Below are 7,500 nucleotides of genomic sequence, written 5' to 3' on the forward strand. Positions count from 1 at the left end.
AACCATGAGCACATGTAAACTTTAAATTATATATTTTTCCTCCTTTAAATGAAAATGTAGTTAAAATTCAGATTTTACAATAAAATAAAAATACAAATAAATCTTGAATGTTCAGCTTCATATCAAACTGCAGTACAAACAAATAGAAATACGTTTTTTTTATTTAATAGTTATCTGCTCACAGGTGAAATGTAACACCACTGATGAGCACCAGAGGGCGCCACAACACTTCAAACTAACCCCTATTCTCTTTCTCAATCTATTTATCTTTTATTAATTTCTTTAGTAAGCAAAACTTAGGACAATGTATAGAGAGAGGGGGATGGACAGACAGGGAGGTATAGAAAGAGGCAGAGGGGGATGGACAGACAGAGCGAGGTAAAGAGAGGGAGAGGGGGATGGACAGACATGGAGGTATAGAGAGAGAGAGATGGGAATGGACAGACGGGGAGGTATAGAAAGAGGGAGAGGGGGATGGACAGACGGAGGTATAGAGAGAGGGGGATGGACAGACAGAGGGAGGTATAGAAAGAGGGAGAGGGGGATGGACAGACAGAGCGAGGTAAAGAGGGTGAGGGGGATGGACAGACAGGGAGGTATAGAGAGCAGGGGCTGGACAGACAGAGGGAGGTATAGATAGACTCAGCGGGGGATGGGCAGACAGGGAGGTATAGAGAGCAGGGGCTGGACAGACAGAGGGAGGTATAGATAGACTCAGCGGGGGATGGGCAGACAGGGAGGTATAGAGAGATAGAAATGGGGATGGACAGACAGAGGGAGGTATAGAGGGAGGGAGAGGGGGATGGACAGACAGAGGGAGGTATAGAGAGAGGGAGAGGGGGATGGACAGACAGAGGGAGGTATAGAGAGAGGGAGAGGGAGGGGGATGGACAGACAGAGGGAGGTATAGAGAGAGGGAGAGGGGGATGGACAGACAGAGGGAGGTATAGAGAGGGGGAGGAGGTTTGAGTCCTGTCTCACCTTCACACTTGTGTATGATCTCTAACAGGATAAAACTCTGCAGGTTTATACTGTCACCAGCTTCTATAAGGTTCACCGTGCGTGTGTGTGTGTGTGTGTGTGTGTGTGTGTGTGTGTGTGTGTGTGATGTATGAAATCCATTTGGGCTCCAGACTGGGAGAGACGGGTCGACACAGCGGGCGTGTGAATGCCAACACACATACACACAACATCACAGCATTCCCCCCCACTGCCTGTCTGTCTGTACCAGTGTGTGTGTGTGTGTGTGTGTGTGTGTGTGTGTGTGTGTGTGTGTGAGATAAAGGGCACCTTGTTTTGGTGAATAATTAAATCCCTGGTTAATCAGATCATCACAGAGAGAGCAGAGACAACCGAGTGTGAACTCCTCTCTCTCTCTCTCTCTCTCTCTCTCTCTCTCTCTCTCTCTCTCTCTCTCTCTCTCTCACTCTCTCTCTCTCTCACACACACACTGAGTAAACTTGGCAAACTGCGATGGAGTTTATCTTCTACAAAAAAGTCAAAAAAAAGATGAAGAGAATATTTGGGATCATGATAATTAATAGATTCCAATGTCCCAGTGTGTATATGAGACAGTGTGTATATGAGACAGTGTGTGTGTGTGTGTGTGTGTGTGTGTATATATGAGACAGTGTGTGTATATGATACTGTGTATATGAGACAGTGTGTGTGTGTGTGTGTGTGTGTGTCCCAGTGTGTATAAGAGACTGTGTATTTGTGTGTCTGAGTGTGTATAAGAGACTGTGTGTATTTGTGTGTCCGAGTGTGTATAAGAGACTGTGTGTATTTGTGTGTCCTTGTGTGTATAAGAGACTGTGTGTATTTGTGTGTCCTTGTGTGTATAAGAGACTGTGTGTATTTGTGTGTCCGAGTGTGTATAGGAGACTGTGTGTATTTGTGTGTCCGAGTGTGTATAAGAGACTGTGTGTATTTGTGTGTCCGAGTGTGTATAGGAGACTGTGTGTATTTGTGTGTCCGAGTGTGTATAGGAGACTGTGTGTATTTGTGTGTCCGAGTGTGTATAAGAGACTGTGTGTATTTGTGTGTCCGAGTGTGTATAAGTAGGCCTCCTTCAGTCGTAGATGAACATGGATATATTACGCTAAGAGATCGTAGTGTTGTTCTAAAGCAGCATCTTCGGTGGCTGGTGAGCACAAAGTGCAGATGTAGTTTGTGGTGAGTGAATGTCCTTGTGCACGTGTCTTTTGACTGGTTCTCCTCTCATCCTCTTGCTTCAAGATCTTTTCCTCTCCTGTGTTTATCTGTGTCCTGAGCAGACAGGTATTGTGTATTTGTGTGTGTGTGTTTATTTGTGTGTCCCAGTGTGTTTATGAGACTGTCTGTGTGTGTGTGTGTGTGTGTGTGTGTGTATCAGAATATAAATATGAATGTACACCTCGCAGAACATTGTGCAGTGGTGTTGATTTAAACAACTTGGCAACGCTATCGCACGGAATGCCTTTCATCATCATCTACACATACACACATGGTTAAGGCGGCGCTTTTTATCACACGTTCTGTGAATAACGAGGCTGTGATCGTATCGGATTTCATCATGGGAGGAGAAGCGGTTGGTGTGTTTAACAGAAACATGGAGCAAATGGTCTGATGGACTCTTGTTTAATATACGTACCCCCACTGGCTACAGACTGTTTGATTTCCCGCGACTCTCGGGTGGGGGGTGGGGGGTTGTTATCACTGTGCTGTACAACTAACCAATCAAAAGAGGTCCAGCTATTATTCCCCAGTTCCATTCTTTTAAATGTCTTGTTGTGGTGGTTTGTCCTACACATAACAAGGGACCTGCGTTACATCTGGTCAATACAAATGATGCTTTTGTATCTTAAATATCTGCCTCTGATTTAGGTTTGTCTGATCACTTGGCTATTTTTTTTTTTATATGGATCTATCACATTCAAATGTACCTCTGACTCAAACTGTTAATTATCGTAAATGTATATCTAGTGTTCCCTCTGATTTTTCTGTTTTTGTTGATTCTTCTCCGGGTGGTTTTTCACCACCTGCTCCTTTGGAGGATAAAGTTTCCATCTTAAATTCAGCCCTTTCGACTGGCTTGAGCTTATTTGCACCTATGAAATCTCTAAAACTTATCCTCCGCTCATTGGTATACGGATGAACTGCACGCTATAAAGGCAGTTTGTCGAAAGATGGAACGTAGGTGGTGTCATTTAGGACTCAATGTGCATCATCAAACTTGGAAAGAACATTTAAACGAATATAAGGCAGAGTTGGAGACTGTCCAGTCTCAGTACTTCTCTCAAATAACGGTCAATGAGCAAAGAAATCCTCGTAAACTATTTACGACTATTAATAAACTGCTCAAAAGAAAAACATGTTTTCAAATCTGCCTGTTTAATAGATTTCTTGATTTTTTTCAGTTCTAAGATTGATTTTGCTCATAAATGTATTACTGCTGCTGCACATGTTCCTTCTTTCACTATCTCTCATTTCTCTACACTTTTCTCTACATTGTCTCTGCTGGATCTGACCTCTGTTGGTAAGTTGGTAACCCAAATGAAAGCAGTTACTTCCATAGTGAATTCTGTACAAACTGACTTGTTTATACCATGCTTTGCCTCTCTTGGCCATGTTGTCTTAAATATAATAAATGATTCCTAGTGCACAGGACTGATGCCGGAAGCATTTAAAATTGCTGCTGTAACTTCAATACCAAAAGAAAGTAACGTAGATGTGGACAACCTCAATCATTTTCGTCCCATTTCTAATCTTGCCTTTCTTTTTAAACTTCTTGAGCACATCTCACTGTGAATGATCTCTTTGAGCTCCTCCAATCTGGTTTTCGTAAATTCCACAGTACTGAAACTTTAGTTAATGTTACAAATGAGCTCTTGAGTGCCACAGACTTTGGTTGTCCTTTAATATTGATATTTCTAGATCAGTGGATCGAGACGTATCTCGAACTGTGGATCACTCTTTTACTCACTCATGTGGAAACTTGTTTTGGTGTTACAGACACTGTATTTAACTGGTTGAAATCATATCTCTATGATCGTAGGCAGTTTATTTCCATAGTAGCTATCGGTTCAGTTTTGTGTCCCAAATGGTTTAATTTTGGGTCTTTTGCTTTTTAGTATGTACATCTTTCCCCTTGTTCAGCTTTTGAGATCTCTTGGTCTTAAATTTCACTTTTATGCTGATGACACCCAGATATACATTCAAAGAAAACCTGATGAATAATTCAGCCACAGGCTTTTTTGAACACTGCATTTCTGAGATGAAAACATGGATGTCTGAATAGTGACAGAGGTAATACTTATCAGTTCACACCATTAAAACCTTATTATTAGAAGGCTCTGTTTTAGAGTTTCAATCAAAGCTAAAAAATTTGAGGGGTGATTTTTGGCACAAATTGAATAACAATTAAAATAACAATTGACTCTCATGCTCAGAGTACAGTTTAAACCTTATATTTCATCTCAGGAACATTGTAAGACTCTGCTCCATGTTATATTTTTTGGTTGCTGAAAAATGTATCAATTCTTTAGTTTTTTTTTTTTTTACCCATCAATTACTGTAATGTTTTTCTTGTTGGAGTTTTGAAATCTACATTAAATAAATTACAGGCTGGTAGGATTCTGACTAAGACCAGGTCTGGTTAGCGCACTGTATTTCTCCAGTTTTGGAGTCTGCATTGGCTTCCTGTCAGATTCTAATGCTGATCTATAAGGCTCTACATGGTACTTCTGGTTTAACTTTCTACACTACAAGGTAAGATCTCTGTTCCTCCGATTTTGGTCTTTTAGTTGTTCCCACTACCCATTTACGCTCTATTGGTGATCGGGCTTTTTCCTCACATGCACCAAAGCTGTGGAATTCTCTCCACACTGGGATTAGACAGTCCGAGTCTTTTACTGATTTAAAATCTGCTCTTAAAACTCACTTTTTCAGGATAGCTTTTATGTGGGTTTTTGTGATTTATTCTGTGATGTTTATTTACTTATTTTATTTTTCTCTTTTTTTCTTATACATTTTCTTATTATTACTATTATTATTTATTGATTTTTTTTATCTTTATTTTAAAAAAAAATCGTCTATGCTTGAAAAGTGCTTTGAGATGCTACTTTTAAAGGTGCTATATAAAACAAATATTATTATGATTATTTGTGTGTGTGTGTCTCAGTGTGGGTTGTCTTTCTCTGTGCCGGTGTGTACATGCATGCCAGTGTGTATGTGAGATAGGTGTGTGTGTGTGTGTGTGTGTGTGTGTGTGTGTGTGTGTGTGTGTGTGTGTGTGTGTGTGTGTGTGTGTGTGAGACAGACTGTGTGTGTGGCTCCGGGCCTCTTTGTGGTGTGTTGGCGTGGAAGCGATGCTTTCTGACACATGAACCTCGAGAGTCGGGTCATGTGAAACGGAACTGATCATACCCAATCAGATCACTCGCCTTGCAAATCACATCCAATCAGATCACTCGGCTCACAGAGCCCGGCGACGCCACGGCGACCAGCGACCTAATTCAGCTCTTAAAGGGACAATGCATTTTTATAGGTTTATAGTGGACGAGGGAAAACAACTAATATGTGCTGACCACACACACACACACACACACACACACACACACACACACACACACACACACACACACAGAAGGTACTTCAGCAACCATTATTTTCTTCTGAGAGTTTTTGTGCTTTAAGGCTGTGTGTGTGTGTGTGTGTGTGTGTGTGTGTGTGTGTGTGTGTGTGTGTGTGTGTGTGTGTGTGTGTGTGTGAGACAGTGTTAGGTGATGGAAGTTGACATCCTCCTGGAGCTTTTTACTTTCATCCCTTCATCCCTGTGTCTCTCTCATCTCTTGTTCTTTCTCTCCCGTGGATAAGAATATCTCTCGGTGCCTGACCAAGTCTGCCTAAAACACACACACACACACACACACACACACACACACACACACACACACACACACACACACACACACTCCTGCTAAACCAATACCATCTGAGCGTGTTTTATGTTCTGGTCAGAACGGATGCAGGAAATCAGGAGCAGAAGTTTTTGTCCGATTACGTTGACTCGTTTATTTTCATAAATTACAAACGAATTCCACAGATTTAGATTTCAAAATGTTTCAGTTTTGTTTATTATGAAAAGTTAAATTTTTTAATTATATTCATATTACTTTCAAGTAGTCTGTGATGTCAAAAAAATTTCAGTCACATACTTTTTTTTATATATATTTAGTAAAATTACACTTTTTCAAAAATTATAAGTTTGTTGATTATTTTTCTGGAATTTCTTTCTTTATGCATAAAAACTTCTGCACTCAGTCAGAATGTCTGCAGGAGAACTTTATATAAAAATGTTCATTCTTCTTCCAGTTTTTCTAAATATAATATATTAATAATTCTCTACACTATGTGAATAATTAAATCATTTTTTATTCCAAATAAAATTATTAACAATTATGAAATTTAACTTTTTGCAAATATTCATTAATATTTTCACAACAAATATTGACAAATAACTTTTACATTACTGTTAATGCTTATTTAACTTAAATGGGCCGTTTATTTTGATAAATAATAATAATTATTATTATTATTACCCATATTAAAATGATGTCCTGCAGAAGGGGATTAAATAAACTAATAATGTAATGAAAGTAAAATAAAATATAATGTTAATATGAACCTATGTTAATATGGCCTATGTAAGTAGGCCATTGAGAGTGGGTGCAGTCCGGTGTCCCTAAATGTGTGTGTGTGCGTGTGTGTGTGTGTTTTCAGTAGCTCTTTGCTGCGTTTGGTTTCCATTTCCTCTGCTCCCGAGTGATAGATCTATTTCAAACTAATGTTCTTACTGTCACACACACATGCATGCATGTGCACTTACACACACACACACACACACACACACACACACACACACACACACACACACACACACACAGCCCATTAAGGATACACTTCGTCCTACAGAGCCTCAACATCATCAAGGTCAGAGATTCACCACGAAACATCTGCCACTAAGAGAATGTGTGTGTGTGTGTGTGTGTGTGTGTGTGTGTGAGAGAGAGAGAGAGAGAGAGAGAGAGAGAGAGAGACATATAACTGTAACAGTACCGTATGTCAAGGAAACGTCTTTTTTCCTTTTGTCAGTTGAAATCTTTTAAAAGTGAAACCTTGTGTGTGTGTGTGTGTGTGTGTGCGCGTGTGTGTGTGTGTGTGTGTGTGTGTGTGTGTGTGTGTGTGTGTGTGTTATCCTAAACAAAATAAGATAAATTATTAAATTTAACACCAAAATTTCTCCCAGTGTGTGTGTGTTTGTGTGTGTGTGTGTGTGTGTGTGTGTGTGTGTGTGTTTATCCTGTGTTTCCTGTCCTCAATGACCTTTAACTTTAGGTATGATACGGAGAAGAAGAGGCAGCAGTTATACATCAAATCTCTCAGATAAATGAAATGATATATAAATAAATAATCACTCCTTTTTAAAAATATCTTATTTCTGTAAAATAAATTCAGCTG

General features: G+C 39.8%; 2 protein-coding genes across 5 annotated transcripts in view; one reads left to right on the plus strand and one right to left on the minus strand.

Moving 5' to 3' along the window:
- Positions 1-7,500, minus strand: part of taf1 (TAF1 RNA polymerase II, TATA box binding protein (TBP)-associated factor) — a 135,443-nt gene that overhangs the window by 10,974 nt on the left and 116,969 nt on the right. The gene's annotated exons all lie outside the window — the stretch shown is intronic.
- Positions 1-7,500, plus strand: part of steep1 (STING1 ER exit protein 1) — a 10,105-nt gene that overhangs the window by 1,094 nt on the left and 1,511 nt on the right. The gene's annotated exons all lie outside the window — the stretch shown is intronic.

Source organism: Silurus aristotelis (assembly GCF_946808225.1).
Source record: "Silurus aristotelis genome assembly, chromosome: 26".
NCBI classification, from domain to species: Eukaryota; Metazoa; Chordata; class Actinopteri; order Siluriformes; family Siluridae; genus Silurus; species Silurus aristotelis.